The sequence below is a fragment of the Falco naumanni genome, chromosome 6 (genome assembly GCF_017639655.2).
Source record: "Falco naumanni isolate bFalNau1 chromosome 6, bFalNau1.pat, whole genome shotgun sequence".
Taxonomy (NCBI): domain Eukaryota; kingdom Metazoa; phylum Chordata; class Aves; order Falconiformes; family Falconidae; genus Falco; species Falco naumanni.
The window spans coordinates 32,583,483-32,600,232 of NC_054059.1; the positions used below are offsets into that span (position 1 = coordinate 32,583,483).

At 43.7% G+C, this 16,750-nt stretch overlaps 1 protein-coding gene across 2 annotated transcripts in view; it reads left to right on the plus strand.

Moving 5' to 3' along the window:
• Positions 1-269: 269 nt before the first annotated feature.
• VSNL1 (visinin like 1) overlaps positions 270-16,750 on the plus strand; it is a 93,085-nt gene continuing 76,604 nt past the window's right edge. Inside the window, exon 1 of one of the 2 annotated variants that reach the window (XM_040598924.1) lies at positions 270-466. The gene's annotated coding sequence lies outside the window, so the exon portion shown is untranslated. Of the gene's footprint in view, positions 467-1,484; positions 1,504-16,750 lie in introns of those variants that run through there. The other variant, XM_040598925.1, reaches the window with a different exon arrangement.

Sequence of the window (16,750 nt, forward strand, 5' to 3'; positions counted from 1 at the left end):
GTGACACCGAGACCACCGCGCTGGGTCGGCGGCGGCGCGACACACACCCTCGTCCCCCCCCACACCCCTCGCGGCGGGGGGTTCCTGCCCCTCTCCCCGCGCTTCCCACGGGCCACCGCCCGCCCGCCCCGGGGCTTCCCCGCGCTGCCTTCTCCGCGCTGCCTTCCCGCCGCGCTCGCGCTGCCGCTCCCCCTCCCTCGCGCCCGCCGGGCGGCCGCGCGCATGCTCGGGGCGCGGGGCGGCGCGTGCGCGGGGCGGCGCGGGGCGGCGGTCCTGCAGTGCGGGGCGGGCGGGCGGCGCGCGGGGCGGAGCGGGGGCGCGCGCGGCGGCGGCGGCGCGAAGTGAGCTGCGGCGCGAGCGGCGGGCGGGCGCGCACCGAGGCGCCGTCCCTCCGGCCCCAGCACCCCGGCGGGACCCCGCGGCCCAGCGCCCTCCTCCGCACCGCGGACAGCTCTCGGCGCCTGCAGTAAGTGCGCCCCGGGCACCGGCGCGGGCATAAACGGGGCTGGGGCCGGAGGCGGCGGGGGGGGGCGCCGGGTTCGGTACCCGCCGGGCTCGGTGCGGGCGGGAAGCTTCGCCGGGGCGCCGGCGGCGGGAGGGACGAGGCAGCCCCGGGCTGCCCCGCGCGGGGTTTTCCTGCCGGGAAGGCGGCGGGGGTGCGTGCGAGCGCGGCGGGATGGAGCGCGGCGGAGGCTGCGGCGGGGGCTGCTGGGCGGTGCGGTGCGGTGCGGTCAGCCTCACCGGGAAAGTTGCGGTGTGAGGAGCGACTGTGTGGCGGCGGGGTGGAGCGGGACGGTGCCCGCAGCCATCTGCCGCGAATTGTTGCCAGATAAAAAGAGACCGAACCCCGCATCGATCCGGATATAAACACCGACAGCATCAAAAGGCGGCATTGATCAGTCGCTTTACAGTTTGAGCTTGGAAATGTTTTGGTGAAAAGTGGAAGTCTTTGGTGTTCTTTTGTTCATTTGCAATGAGATAAGTGGGGGTTTGTTTGGTTTGGTGGTTTTTGGGTTGGGGGTTTTGGGGGATTTTTTTTTTGTGTGTGGGTTGTTGGTTTTTTTCAGTAGGGAAGAAAAAGGGAAAAAAAAAAAAAAGACCGTGCGAAACTGAAGAGCAAGAGCAGTCCTCGCAAGGTCATCACACCCACCGGGAAAGCAGGGGTGCTCCCGGGTCCTTGCGGTCTTTTTATCGATACTCTTGCTGCCTGTAAGCAATGATTTTCTTGTATTTAACACGCGAGGTGCTTGCAGGGTGAACCTTGGGGTGCCTCTGCAAGCGGGTGCGCCCGGCTCGCCCCGCCGGCGGGGTAGGTGCGAGGTGGCGGGGCCGCGCTCCTGCTATTTACTTGGGCATCAGTCGGAGTGAAGATGGAGGTGGGCGGAGGTAACAAAAGCTGCTGTGGGATCCAAGTCATTTCCCACACGAAGGCGTGAGGAGGAGGAGGGAAGGGAGACGACAGGAGGGAGAGATTCATTTCCAGAGATCAAAACAAAAGGAGGAGTAGGTTGAGGCAGATCGTGAGCAGCCGTGGGGGAAAGCGAGGCGTTTTCCGCGCTGACCCGAGCGGAGCGGAGTGCGGGGGCTCTGCGGGACCGGGGCGTGCGCGGCCGCGGAGGGAGGGAGCGCGGCCGCGGGGCAGCCTGGCCGGCGCAACTTTGCGCGCAAGCACCGCTTGGAGATGAGTTGTCCGCCCCCGGGGAGATGCGCTGCGTGTGCGGGGGAGAGCGGGAGGCGTGCCTGCCGGTGCCCCGGGGGGGCTTCTTCTCCCTCCTCTTCCCAAGCCCCCCGCGAAGGGCTCTTTAACCGCAGGCCCCCGCCGGGAAGGGCCGGCTCCCGGCAGTGCGTGGCCGGCGGATCGCGCCCAGCACCGCGCTGCGGCGGCCACGCTTCGCCAGCGCACGGGGTGCGGTACACGGAGGGCGGCTCTGCGCGGGGCGGCCGTCCCGCTGCCGGCTGCGGCGGGGGCTGCTGGCAGGGCCCCCCCGGCGCTGCGCCCCCGGCGCTGCCCCCCTCCGCACACCCCGCGCACCGCGAGACCCGCCGCCCCGCGCAAGCCCCCCGCGGATCGCTGCCCCCTGCACGGCTGCCCGTGCCGCCGGCTCCCCGGTGCGAGGCTTCCCCCCTCCCCCCAGGGGTTTCCTCACCCCTTCGGAGTGTGCCCCCTCCCCACTGCCCCCGCCAGGGAACGCCCCTCCCCCGCTCCCCCACCCCCAGCCGGGCGGTCCCCTGCTTGCATGAAGCCACCTGCAAGGTCCCCTCACACACAGCCCCTGCGTTCTGTCCCCAACCCCATGCGCCTCTCCTCTGCTGAGGTGCCCCCCGCGACGCTGCCCTGCCTTGCCCCAGCCCGGCTTGGTTGCTCCGGCCTTCGACGTAGGGAGAAGTGGTCGGAGACCGGGGAGAGGCAGCGGGGAGCCTGATTTTACGCAACAGCAGACACCCCCCCTCCCCGCCCCTGGAGGAGCCCGTGCTGGGGCTTTTGGGAGGTAGGACGGGGCTCGCCACCTTCCTAGGGCGGGGGTGGGGGTGCCGTCGGGGCAGCCGGAGCTCCTGGCCGCCGCGCAGGTACCGCCGGGGGGAACCGCGCTCCCGCATCCCGCATCGGCCCGACAGCGCAGCGCGGCCGGGGGAGGGGGGCGGCGGTGACCTGCACCGCCAGGCTTTTCGGCCGACAAAGAAACCGTGCAGTTAATAGGGTAAATGAAAAACCTGCCCTTTTCATTAAAATTGAGATGTGATTACTTGCACACCAGCACCTTCGCCAAGTTGCAAAAGGCTAAATTCCGTGTCCTTGTACAGAACAGAAGATGTTAATGTTAACAGATGTGTTTAAATGTACAGGTACTTCTCCTAACAATTCTGCTGGCAAAATATTTTTAGCAGTATTATTTTGTAGCGAGTGTTTCTGTGAATAGGTGTTCTCTTCCTTCATATATTAGAAAGTTCAACTCTCAGAGGTACTACCACCTCTTCATGAAGAAGAAAAAGATGCGCGTATTTGCTAACCAGAATATGATAAAGGAACAGATTCCTCATATTCAGAGAAAAATAAGTATGTGAGGAAGCTAAGTCTTTGTGAAATACATACTCACTGGCCCTTTCAGAACACTAGTAGTTTGTTTCTATGACATGTTTTCAGACTCATCAGTTTTCACTACTATCCTTTTACTTGACAGATGCCTTTTTTTTAAAAAAAAGAACACAATTTAAGAACATCACTTTAGTTGAAAAGTCTTCCAGTAGTGTTAGAACAGCACTTTCAGGTTTGTGGTCTGTGATCAATTTTAATTAAAACTTTAATTACATTTTGCTTCTTCATTCAAACAAAGCATAAAGTAGTCTGGGCTAATGCTGCTGTCAAGGAAAAATAAGGAAACATTCTTAATCTTCATTATGTATTATTCCTGTTTTTTAATTAAGGACTGAATCCTTATCTTGTTGGGCTTAAAAGGAGTTTATCCACAAACTTTTCTGGCATAGAACTGCAATATTTGATCAGTTTTCTCAGTTGCCCTATCTCCTCGCCCCACACAAATGCATACCTATACATAGAATTACACCACTGATTTTTCAACATGCCTGGTGTTCTGGAACGCCCAGCTACTGACAGCACATCAGCTGTTTGCTCAAGCAATGTCTGCTTCGGACCCTCACAGCATTATGTAACCTCACAACTGCAGAGCCAATGCCAGAGATGTCACTGCCATGCAGTCCCATTGTACAATTCCCCGTGTGCATTCCCCTGATGTATTATATTCTACTAGAGTCATAGCTGATACACACTACAGTACCACCCAGAAGAAAAAAAAAAATTGTGCTCTGGCCAGAATGGTAAGGTAAAATCTAACTGGGGCGTGATGGAGTAGTGTAGGACAGGGCAGAGCAGAGCGGAACAGAAGGCTGCCGGTTCAGCTTGCAGAGATCAGGCTGGCTGTGCGGGATGGATGCAATGCAACAAAGCTGGCTTTGGTGTTCTTTGGAAAAGGTGCTGTGTGTGTCCCAGGGTGTGACATCCTGCTGACTGCTGCATGTGTGGTGGTGCACTGGGGATGCCAGCGTGCTTTCCAGCATGGTCCTGGTGGAGGGCATGGGGAATGGGCCACAGTACCATGGTCCCGCACCTCCATTTCTTCTCTTTTCCAGTGTGTTGGGATGGTACAGTCTTCTTGACTTTTGCCTGTACTCTCAATATAGCTGCAGGCAGGATCTAAGTTTAAGAATATAGATTCCTTTTAATAAACACATGAATATGGTGAACTTTGTTCTGGGAGCTTCCAAAATTGTTTACTTTTCAAGCAGTTGTCCTGGTTCTGTTTTCCAGTTTTGGAATTCTAATTTTATGTCTGGCTTCACTCTGCGTTCCTGAGTTTTTTTGTATTATATCTGTGCCTCATGCTTGTATTTTAGGTATTCAATTCTGTAAATTGTGCAGATTCTCGTGGATTTCAGAAGTTTGTCACTTGGGCAAATAATGCTGGTTCATCCGCTAATTGTGAATTAAACAGCAATGCGGACTAACTGAAATTAGGATTAGAAAACTGAAAATATGATAGGCAAATTTTTTTTTAAAGTACTTGGGATTGTAACACTTAGCATTTACCATGAGAAACTGTGCTCCTTGTCTGTGATGTCAAATGTTTTCAGCACTGGTCTTCATCCCTTTGTTTTTAATGTGTACTGTTTTACCAGCGTGGATTGGGTCTAAATAGCCTGTGTCATTAGAGTGGTCTGAAAAGCAGCTTGTTTCAGAGTGGTTTTGATTGCCAACGGATTCTGCACTTTAATTTTGTTACTCTTCATGCCTAATTTTGACTCAGACTTCACTGTAATGAGTGTAGACCGTTTCCTCTGTCCCCATTTTCTTGTTGGTCCCTGTTACCTGCATTTGCATACCTTTTGCCATTCTGTATATCTTTGGCCTTTTTCTTTCTTTGGAGTGTAATTTTGTTTCTTCTCTGATCTTTGTGTGCCTTAATTGCATCTTTGGATTGCTTTTCTCTTTACCAAATATCTTCTTCACTGTTGTTTTCCCTTAATCCTTGGAAAGATCATGACTTACTCTATAGATGCGGCAACACCGAAGCCATTGCCTGATAAAGGAATACAGCATGAATAGGGAAGACTATGAGCGTATGTAGCAGCGCTGTAAGATGTAAGGATGCAGATGGGCTCCCATCACAGGGAGGCGCTTTCTTACCTAAGCTCCAACTCTTGACTTTATTCATAGAAAGAGAGAATCTTATCTTTTGAATTTTATGTTATTGTTCTGGGAATAATAGCTATAATCCTTCTCAAAGATAATGAAACAGGTGATAAAAAGGATACTTACTTGTGGAATACACAATCTCCATGTAGTGCTTCAAATCCTTATTGCTTTTTAAGTTATGATTTAAGTTTCTAAGAATATGTTATTTTTTTTGCAATTTGTGTTTTAAACTTCTGTGGACGTTATTCAAAGGGTCTCTGCTTTCAGGAGCTTTTCCAAATTTAGATATGAATATGACCCAAAGTGCAATAATACACATTTAGGAAATTAAGGCAGATTATTAGACATGGTCTCACAGCTGAAAGCTGGATAAAAGTAAGTAGTCTCAAGGAGGGGGTTGAAGGAGAGGAAAAGATAGAAATCACTTGATACTTAATTTCACTGATGTGTTTATAAAAAATATCAAGCTGTTTTTCTTTGTGATTATTCCCCTGAGGAGGGTAAGGAACAGAATATGTTAAAACCACAGTTAATTGAAGTAAACAGTGTTCATTGGGAGTGAGATGACAAATGCATCTTTTCTTGACCTAAACATGATGTATTCTGAAATTCTGATATCAAAGGCAAAGGAGGAAGTATTACAGATGTTATTGAAGATTTTCTGCCTGGAACAAATGCCATTAAGTCACATTTTCAATCCCAGACTGTACAAATTTAATAGAACATATTATAGCTTCCCCGGTTTTACTGTTTTGAAAGAGTGAGAGTTTGGTACATTCATGAGTTTGTCAACAACCTACAGTTTTTGAAATCATGAGAAGTGATAATTAGAGGTAATCAAGTAGATCTTTTAAGATAATTATAATAAAATAATTCCCTATTAGGAAGATAAATAATTTTTAGATCACTTTCTTTATCATCACAAAGCCATTTGAGGAGTAATATGTATACAATCAGTATTGCAAGTCTAAATTGATGTGCAGGAAAAAAACAAGCTCTGATGGTGATTTTTATAGTAATTTTTACAGTAATTTTTACACTTTTACACTAATACGTATGAGACATTGAACTTCTTGATTCAAATGATCTTTAATCACTTTTGCCTTAAAGCAGATTTAATTTTAAGTAATCGATGACTTGAGAAATGCATCACTGTTTTTGTGCAGCTCCACTCTATAGTTTACTAAATACCAGAAAGAATAATTTTACCTATTTCTCGTTCACTAATTTAGACTTTCTCAAAGTTCACTGATGAAATGTCATAAAGATTGAGATCTGTGATGATAAGACTTGGAAATGGCATGTTGACTTTTCTTTTTGGCCCTACCAACATATTTTCATACCATAGTTAGGCATAAGATGATGGAATTTCATTTAACTCCCGATGAGTTGAATCAGCTAGTATAATGATAACCAACAGGATTACCTTCTTCAAACTTCAATGAAGAATATAGTCAGCACTGTACAAGTCAAAGTGCATGCTCAGGAAGCAAACAAGCTCTGATGATAATTTACAGATCTTTTAGACTAATAAATATAAAGCTTTAAACCTTTTGATGAAAATTACTTTAATTAGTTTTAACTTGTAGCTAAATAAGAAGTTGTGTTCCAGAGGTGAAAGCTTTCAGATTCATAAATGTTTAACTCTGTAAGGGAGAATAATAAGAATTTTAACCAAGTGTCTAGCAGAGTCCATAACGTTTGACTCAGTGATGCCTCTATCCAGCCTCCTGTTCATGAAACAGGTACATATTTTTGAGGAAGAGAAAAAATCAGTCTCGATTTAAAGGCCACAGATAATGGAAAATGTATCTCAGTTCTCCCTAAGATTTTCTAGTAGTTAATTATCCTTAGTGTTAAAACGTACACCTTGCATCTTGGTTCTGGACTCCATTACAAGTTCTTGAGCCAATCAGTCTCTGAAGTAGTTGAAAGAATATTAATCTTAAATAGGTCGGCTGTTGAGCCAGGTGTGTATGAAGTACCTATGATTTGATTTCAGTATCTAAAGCTAATTTCACAAAGGTAGTAAGTTACTGGGAATTATTTTTTTAATAAAAGATTAGTGTTCCATTTAGTAGAAAACATTTTTACTCAAAAGTAGATATTAAGTCATTCACTCCAAGATGGAATTAAATAGCAGTGAGGGGAGCCAAATATTATCCTTCTTGTGGAGTACATTTGAGAATATATGTGTATTTAATTAGACTTTATTCAGAATGGAGTTCTCTAAAATTAGAACATCGTGTTTATAAAAGTTCTTTAGAATACAGCATATTTCTGTGTATTCTTTATCTGCTATATTTAGTCTTTATCTGCTATATTTAGAAATACAAAGTAACAAGACTCTTAGTGAAATTTGGGATATTAGTAGTTTGAATTAAAATGCTTTTGGTTTTTAATAGAAGTTGGTATGTATATATAAAAATGTGATTTTGAAAAGAATAAAAGTGAACATTTTTTCAAGGTCTTAGCACTGAAAATAAAATCAGCTCATATAATGGATAATGCTGCAAAAAGTTACTTGTGCAAGTATTGCTAATATCCAGCACATACCCAGTCGATGCTCTTTGATTACAGTGGGATATATATGGTACTTTCTTAAAGCAGTCATTTTTCTTTTTAAATGTATACTTTTTTTTTTCAAATTATACAAATGAGTACCAATGTTAAGGAATGGTCTTGAAATACCTGTTTTGAATTGTGTAAAAGGCTTTCTCTTGAAATACCTGGTTTTGATTCCATAAAAGTCTTTCAGTTTGAAAGTATGATGGCCTGAAAAAGAGTTTTAGTTAGATGCATAAAATGTTGGACCGCACTGATGATTTTTGCAAACCAGACTGATTTATACAAAAGGACTGTATCTTCAAATGCCTTCTAACAAAGTTTTACCTGTGTATTTCACCTGTTTTGTTGGTTTTTTTTTTTTTTGCGTTTGGCCTGAATGTGTTGGTACTCTTGGGTCTGATCACATCAGCCACATCATAAGGTCAGAGGATGCTCTGCAGCGTGCTCCAGTGGGCTTGGAATCTGGTCCTTGGCTTCCATGCAGAATGAAAAAAAATAGAAGATTAGCATGCTTTTTGGCCTTGCAATCAGAATTTTAGATGTTTTACCTTGTTAAAACTTTTATATTATGCATCCTTAAATGAGGACAGTCAAGGAATCACAAACTGTTTTTCCCGTATAAGTTCACGAAATGCGTGCCGCCTTCTGTCAGTGAATTTCTGATGATAACAGCTGTATTACTGAAATGCCAAAGTGCTTAAGCGAAGTAGCTTCTAAGGCTCCATTTTCTTTCTCAGCAGCCTTTATCATTCCTCGTTAACAAGTTCTGTTTACAAAACTTGTCTCTTCCTATGGTACCCATTGGGCAAGTGCTTATCTATTATAGTTCAATGGCTGTTTTTTATTTTAATTCTTGCCTGGTGAAATAGGAATTTTGGAAGGAGTTATGGTGCTTTACAATTTTCTCAAGTGTCTGCCACAAAGAGGTGCTCATGGAACGCAGATCAATAAATAATGCTAATTTCCACATGGTTGAAGAGGTGAACATTACTCATTGAGGCGTCCCACTCTCTTATATGAGAATGTAATCCTGAAGTGTCAGCAGGTACTAACTATGCCTCATGTCCTATCTCATCCTTCAGCTTTTAGTGATCCCTTGTTTCCTGCCTTTGATTCCTGCTTCCTCTCTTTGATTTTGCTCCAACAGTCTCCTGTTGCCTAAGAGCCTCCCTCTCCTTAACGATACCTGGCTGTGCATGTTTCACCACTGTGGATGCCTCCTTCACCTTGCATTTTAACTGTGGTTTTGTGTTTGTTTTTTAAACTGTGAGCTTCATAACACAAGGATCTGGCCTTCATATGTATTCCAGAAGGTACAGCTATATGTACGGTGCTATAAGGGTAAATATTTTTATTGAAATTTAAAATTTTAACAACATATACAAGATACTGTAACTACAGCTAGTGCAGAAGGGCAAGGTGCATGTTCAGGGATTTCATGAGGTGACTCTGAACCAATCCATGTCTGATAGCAGTGGCTGAGTCCCTCTCCTGCAAAGCTAATTAGGATACATTTATTCTGCAGGCACTAGGTTTTGAGTGGAGTATGCTGACATACTCAGACTAGCCGTAAACCAAATATATGATGTACCTGCAGCAAGCCAGACACAGCAGTACAGCGCTTAGCATGGCTTATGTACTCAGGTCTTCATCCTGCCCTTGAGCAGGTTATGCAGCTCACACCACATTCTACTTTGCCCCGGCATGGCAGTTTGCAGTGGCAAAGCCAGCAAGTTAAAAGCTGGCTCGGGCACGTGCTCTGCTCCAGCTGCAGGGCAGACCCTGCAGTGTAGGTGCACCCTAGAACACGTTCTAAACTGCAGGGCTGGTATCCAAAGGTTTCTAGACTGGTATTTCAAAGAGAGGTCTGTAAGAAGTCACAGTGCAGTGTGAACAGATGTTGAATACAGCTGTGTTCTTTCTGTGTGTCTGTCTGCTTTGTCTGTTGAGTCGCTGTCTTCAGTGCTTTAATTCCCCGTATCTTAGTGCAAGGCCCGAGATGTAGTTCCTTGTGAATCTGTATAGTCTGAACACAGCCCATGTATTTCTTTTTTTTTTTTTCTGGGTTGTGTCAGTGTGGGAAGATGTGATATAGGAGACTGAAAATGTTGCAATAATTTAGCATAACATACTCTGCGTTTTTTATTTCTACATGCTGTTATCAATGGTCCTTCTATCAGTACGTACATATCACTTTGTCATAACATCTGTGGTGTTTAATTAGCTTAAAATCTATTCATGTGAGTTCTTCAGTAACAAAGCAGTTTGCTTTCTTTAGACAATAATGAGCTAGAGAACTGTTAGCTAGTTAATTGTTATTACTTGTGAGATGCGTTACTTTAGTGCCTCCAAATATTTTTCACTGAATGTAGATTTTTTTCATAATACGCAACTATAAATAAATGAAAACAATTTAACAAGGCTCTGAATTTTTGTATGAGAAATCCACAGTAAACATAATAAAGTAATTTGTATTTCTGTATCGAATGGTCCTATCATTAATTTGCGTTGCTTTTTTAATGTTGGTGAAATACGGGTAGTCAATTTAAAATAAATAAAAAAATCCTGCAACTTCATGCATTTCAAATATGTGGAAAACAACTATGTCTAACTATGGCTTGAGTTTTAGTGGTCATCTTGTATTCCATAGTCTGCTGAGGAGGAAAGGGAAAGATACTTTGAAAATTCAACTTCCTTCCATATAAATTGCAAGGTGTTGCAATATGTGACTCATTTCAGCTATATGCATCTCCCTATTGCCAATAGCAGTGTATTAGTGATGACCAATAACAATATATCAATGTCAGCTCATCTCCAGGTAAAAGGAGGAGATCATGAAACGTTCAAGGTTTTTCTGGGATTATACGTAACAGAGATATCTGGAGATTGTAATTCTCAGTGTTACTCAGTAAACCCAACCATTTACTGTTGTCAGCATTGATATGTTCAGAAGGGCTTCAACATCTGAATCTGTGCGAGATAACTAACACATTCCTTATTTCTGTGACTTTGTATTTTGTCACTCAGAATAGTAGTTTATGAGATTGCTGATTCTCGTAAGACCTACACAGCAGCTGGTAGCCATTTGAGTCTTGTGCTGCTGTTTTCCATTGAAAATACCTTCAAGAAGTCCACAGCAATTAGCAGTTTTAAATTTGCTCTGAATGATCGAAGTTAGTGGTATTGCTCTGGACACTTGAGTAATGAGGTACTCTTATGTAAATGTCGAATGTAGGAGAATAAACAAAAAAATAAGGGATCGAATCCACAGAAGGTACGGGAGGAAAGTCATCATGTGTCAACTGTGCTATGATAATTGGCCATGCTGCAAAAGTTCTAATTACAGCAAAAGTGACCTAGGTGTGGTTGTACAGTGCAAGGAAATGTATGCCGGCAGTGGCATTAGCTGCGCTATTGACAAGCACAGACATCAGGAAATATTTAGGAGCAAATGGATGGCTTGATGTTCCTTCACTATTAAAAATTCCCATAGAGATGAATGTGAACTGGAAATCTCTTTTCTGCATCAGTCCCCTCCTGAAGTAGCTGGACCGAAGTCCAAGGCCATACAATTATAGGGACTCATTCTGTAAACTGATCTGTCAGACCCCTACTGGAAAAAATGGATCAAGGAATGGATTTGAATAGTGCAAAGTACATCCTGAACCGCCAAAACACTTCAGTGAGTGCATTTAAATACATGGGAAAATCTGCTGCTTTGAACACAGAGGGTTGACTAGAAATGTAGGTGTAAGTGTTCAGCAAGCTCATAGCCTAAAGGAGATGAGACTTGGGGAAAAGGAGAAGGTGTGATCATGAATCATGTCAGAGATGTAGGCAGGATCAGATCTGCGAGGATTTCAGTGCTGGGAAGAACACATTTTAAATGAATCAAAAAGGAAGGGGGAAGCAAGGAAAAGGAGTAGGATAGCATTTGAAGATACCAGGAGGCAAAGGTGTCAGCATCTAGGAAAGACTGAGGAGCAGAAAGCCTCTTACAAAAAGGGTGATCAATTAGAAAATTGTCAACCGATTCACCACTTTTTCATGATTTTTTTAGGCGATGTGAGGAGACTTTGCAGGAAAAATTTGAATTCCTAGGAAACATTGCATTTAATAATAAATCCAGCTGATTTTTGCCACTTTTCTCTGAACTGCTTTTTCAGATGTAAAGATAGCCAAGCTGTATCAGAACTGTACTAGGGCAAAACCATCTCAGTTAGGCGCTTGGAGGAGACCTCGCTGAGATGCCAATAGCTAGCGAGCTGAGCTGTGCTAACTTTGCTTGTATGAGTGCGTGAGAAGGGTGATAGATGTAGTGATAGATGTAGCTGTTGGGGAAGAAGAAGGGGAACTGATATGGTTTAAGTCACATACAAGTCAGTCCTGAAAATGACCAGAGAAACACCCCCAGTGCAGGTTCCCTCTGGCAGTGAGTTCTGTGTGGGTGCAGGGGAATTTGCTCATCTAGAGGTGTTTGGGATGTTGAACTAAGTGGGGAGAAGGACTGAAAAATAAAATGTGAAGCATTTGCATAAGACTTTATATGTTCTCTCATCATATGATTCATTGATCTTATGACTGAACTGCAGCTTTTAAAAATCCTGCTTATATGCAGTAAAAAGCTGTTAGTTTGGGGCCCTGATTTTGAAGTATTTAAATGACAAGCTGCTCATTGTTTTGCATTTGTATTTGTGTGCCATGTAGTTTTTCACTGCTGATGTCAGTTTTGAATGGGATACAACACCTACAGTATTGGCAGATTTAAAGAATTTGACATGATTTCATTCACATCGTATTACGTGGTGAAGCAGAAGGCAGAAACATGACTTGTCCAAGAGCTTTTTGGAAAATCGATGGCAAAGCAGTGAATGGAAACCAGGACCCTGATTCTCATAGTGAATTGTAGACCGTTTTATCTATTTGCTTGATCATAGCCCTATAGTGAAGTTCCTTTAATCGGAGGAACTCAGTTTGCACTGATGATTTGAAAGAGTCTGGGCAAAACAACAGGAACCCTGTTTCTAGTTGTTACAAGTCAAGGTGGAAAAACATTTGGCATTTGTGTAAATTTTTCACTGATAAGCTACAAATGTTTCAGTCCTGTAAATCAGTAAAGGCCAATGTCTTCCTCAAAAGAGTTGCCCATACGGTTCGGGTGTTGTTCCCATACTGATGATTGTCTCCTGCATAAGGCAGCGAGACAAATAATACAAGTTCTGCTGGTGGGTGACAACATTTGGCGTTTGAAAAGAATGGGGGTGCAGACCTAGAAATTTGGATGAAAGCAGCGTCCCATTGGACATTGGTCTGTCCCGAGTGAAACACAGCATCTGATTACCCCAGCACCAGGTAATCTACTATCCTGACAGTAGGAGGATGAATGGTGGCACCAGCTTTGGCTGAGCTCTCCATCCAGCCCAGCCTTTCCCAGCTGGGATAGGATGATCACCAAATCACATGCACCTGCTAGGAAGAGAAGCTTTTCTTGTTGCCTCTCTACCCTATTACCACCTATTTGTGATTTAGCTCACCCAAGTGAGCTTTTTTTTTTTCCTGGGTGAAGGGCCATGGGTAGTGTTTTTTTCTCCTGCCTTGCACATGGCCATGCAGATCCTAGGGTACACACATTAGGCAACATTAGGCAAGGCATTACTTCCAAAAATGAGAGAGGTTTTCTTTGGAGGGTATAACCCTTTTGGCAGCAGAACTGGATTATGTCAGATTAAAATAAGTATGTAATCATCCTCCCATGGAGTAATGGGACCAGTGCAGAGTTATAATCGTTGTCTGCCTGTGACCTGTTTGTTCCTGAGGCTTCTTTCCTCTTGGCTCTGAGGTACTTGGTATGAAGCTAAAGAGTGCGGTTTAGAAATACTGGCTATCCTTATAAATTCTTACAGAAGCAAGTGCTTGTGTGTAGTTGATGAAGTAAAAATTAAATGGAAGTATTAATTAACTAAGTAATAATTATTGTATACCTTAAATTTAAATGATTAGGCCGCCACCAGTCTGATTTTATAATGTTTATAAAGTGGAAATAAGCAGGTATTTACATCTCTCCCAGGTTCCTATGCTTTTGCTGCGGAGGTCTCAGTCAGGTGGTGCTGTGGTAATGATGGTCCACTTGGACTGCAGCTGGTGAGGAAGTGGGTTATGGAGCACCCGCGAGGCTCTCTTAAGTAGGTAGTGAGGAGATGCGTGTGCCCGTTACCTCTGGGGTTTAATTACATTGGATTAATTACATCATTATATTTCATTTACATACAATCATTACATCAGTTTTAATTATCAGTTTAGCCATAGTCCTTGACATATTTTTTCTTCTTAGGTTTTTGCATAAGAAAACACAGGTGTCAGCACTCCACATATGACAGGTTTCTCATGCACACACTATTGTCAAAGTACTTTTGAAAAATAAGGTCCCAGGTCAGTTTCCTTTAGAAAAAATCATGCTACTGGCCTCTTCTCGGTTGTATGCTTTATGGCAGACTATAAAATGGTACAGCCCTCCTATAATATATAGCTGAATTCCATTTACAGGCTTTGTGGCTTTTCTCTGTGGACATGTGAAGCATTACCTAGAAGTCAGTTTGATGGTGAATAAACTGGGACGTGAATATTTCTTAGCACAGTGCAGTAAACAGGCATAACCAGTTACATTCTGCTAATCTCTGGGTTGTGCCTGAGATTTGTCACTATAGTAAAAATTGATGGGAGCGGCTATTATCTGTTCATGCTTGTTTCAGTGGGGAATGGGTGTGACAATGTAAAGACTGAGGCCTGGTAAAAATACTTTTTAAAAAAGTACTAGAGCAGAAGAAGGTGGAAGATACGTATTTTATGTGGAATGGTCCGGATGTTGCATGTTCCCTGTTTTTCCTTTGAAAAATCTCTTAATTCTTTGGCCAACTGTGGGTGATAATTACTTCCCATTTATTAATGTAGCAAAATATTTAAATGTGTGTCATCTAGACCACCCAATACGCTGGATATAAGCTAATTCAACTCCATCAGGCTTCATTAAGTTGTTATTAAGTGCTGTCAGCCAAGTCCACATTATGGAAGACAAAAGATGGAAATCTGCCATCTCTAAGAGTTGATTGTACAGGTTTTTTTTCAGCGTAGCAAGACTCTGGAGCTCATATGCAAACTTTTCGGCTTAGGTGTGTGTTCTGAAAATAGAACTCCACAGTCTTTTGTTTTTCAGCAAAAGAACTTGCCAGTTTTATTCTGTTCCTGTAGCTTCAAACCATTCAACGGGACTTTTTATCACTCTAAATGAAATATTTGAAGGTATGGTTAGCTGTAGTGGGACTTTGCTTTGGCTGGAGCAGCCCTACATCCCATGGCTGGCTTGAAAGGGCTCAGTCACTTGATACTTCCCTTATTTTTCTGCCTGAGGCACTTTGACAGCACATGCCTTAATGTGTCACTGTGGTTTTGCTTATTCCCAGGGGGGCAGATAAACCAGCAAGGAGGAAACTGCTCATCCTGCCTGTCTTCCTGGGCAGCGTGCATCAATTAGTAGGCAAGGCAGCTCCCTGCACTCTGCCATTCCTGCAAGGATTTCTCCAAATCTCCTTTCCACTCAGCCAGAATAAAAACAAGCCTCAAGTAGTGGAAAGGCAGAATATGTCTGGAGGGAAGCAGCAAGCAGCCCTTTCTGTAGTGAGCTGATGAAATAGCTGTTCTAAAAGGAGATTGTGATAGAAATATGTTCAATAGCATCAAGCTTACTCAACCTGTCTACATTTTTTCTCTTAAGTTTATCAGATGGTTTCTTCTGGTTTTGTGTCAGGTAATAATCTCCTTTGCATCTGTGTTGTGTATATATTAGCTCATGTCTAGACTGCTTTATAGTGAAATAAATACTTCCTTGGTCGGGGAGTGGATGGTGTGGAGTAAAGCACAGAGGGTGCTGCTGGGGTCCTGCTTCTGCATCTCGTGTGGGTACAGCCTGCTGGCACCAGGTCTCTGCCTCGGACAGGTTGGGGAGAGCCGCCCTGGGGATGTGCCCAGGAGCTGGGGCTCTTTGGCAGTCCAGTGCACAACTCATCTCAGCACCCACTGGTTTAATGACAGCTGGGACCTACCGTGAAGACACTCCAAATGAATGAAGACCTGAAGACACCACAAACAGCTTGAATGATAACCTGTTTTTCCTAAGAAATAAACATCCTGCATCAGTTATGCCCAGGTCACCGACTTAACTTCACATTTCCCCCAGGTCTGCGTGGAGCTTTGATGAAAAGTTTCTTACTCAGCAGTTTCAGATACAGACTCAGGATATCATGCCATTACCTCTGCTCTGTCAGTTGGCTCCAGAAAAGCCTAACTTTTACTTTTCTCTACATTATTAATGAAGAAATTTGCAAAGCTACCTTCTGCCTCTGTGCACAACCTCTATATGGTACAGTATGGAGTATATGAAGTTTATAAAGTGCATAGCTTTTGTGGGGTTCTAGGATTCTGTGGGGAATCTTTTAAAATAGATTAATATAAATTTAATTCAGTTTAAATCTTTTAGAAAGGATGCTACAAATCACTGCAGAATCTTTAACAATTTTGATTAATTTTTTTTGGCGGTAATTCTCCTTCCAGTGCACTTCTGATAAAATACCACAGTACAATCAGTTCTACTACTGATTATCTATTATAATCAACAATAAGTAATATAAGATTTCTTTCTGTAAATATCTAGGTCCATGGATCTTATTCCTTCTGTGTGAAATGAGAGATATTTATGTAGTGAAGTGAATAGGGGAGCTCTCCTGTTCCTGATGTTCCTTGGGACAAAAATATCCTGAAATAGTTCTATGTATAGATACTTTAAAGTATCATTCTTATTTGGAAACATAGCTATAGTTAAAAAAAATGCTTTTTTGAGGAATAAGGGAGAGATGAGTACTAATACCTTGAATTTCTCAGGAATACCTTTTGTAGTTCATATTCACTACCAATTTTAGCCTG